Source organism: Penaeus monodon, chromosome 20, assembly GCF_015228065.2.
Source record: "Penaeus monodon isolate SGIC_2016 chromosome 20, NSTDA_Pmon_1, whole genome shotgun sequence".
Lineage (NCBI taxonomy): Eukaryota > Metazoa > Arthropoda > Malacostraca > Decapoda > Penaeidae > Penaeus > Penaeus monodon.
In genome coordinates this window covers 2,515,456-2,516,095 of record NC_051405.1, presented here as the reverse complement: position 1 = coordinate 2,516,095, position 640 = coordinate 2,515,456, and the positions used below count along the sequence as shown (strand labels likewise).

General features: G+C 30.9%; 1 protein-coding gene across 1 annotated transcript in view; it reads left to right on the top strand.

The window, feature by feature from the left end:
* LOC119585584 (cuticle protein 2-like) overlaps positions 1-640 on the top strand; it is a gene marked incomplete in the record, with an annotated part of 45,832 nt that overhangs the window by 43,898 nt on the left and 1,294 nt on the right.

Here is a 640-nt window from a genome sequence, read left to right as displayed (position 1 = left end):
TGTGTTATTTACAGCATAATACTGAACTCAGATCACCAAGTATGGTAAAGATATGCCTAAAAGCTGGTACCATTTTAAGTTTCATATCCATTATCACTATCACTTAATGATCGTAATTATTGTCTTAATTACAGTAATAAAGCCTGATTGTTGTTGTCATTATGCTATATCTACTTGTACTAACACACTAATTTTCATCCTAGTTAATTATATCCAGATATTTTTACATGGAGCCGTTAATGATTAATTCTGTTACTGTATGAACTTACTAGTGTTTTTATGTATTCATTTTATACATGAAAAAAAAAAAATACACAGGAGTGGGTGTCCATTACGACATTGGTATCATCATTCATTTATTCATTGCACGGAGCAAGTTTTCTCCAAAGGGTTGCGTTAGATTTATCAATATAAAAAAATGTCTGGTATCCAGAGATTCTGATAAGTTATATCAGTGCGTGTATTTGATTTACTTTCCAAAATTGCTTGCATAAATTAATTGGGGAGATTTTATCTGATTATATATCATGTAAACAGTAGCTTTAACAATCATAATAAATGTACTACCGCCAATGTGTAACCCGCCGAGAATTAAAAGTATTTCCCTGTAAGTACCATTAAGTACCTCTATCAAGAGACT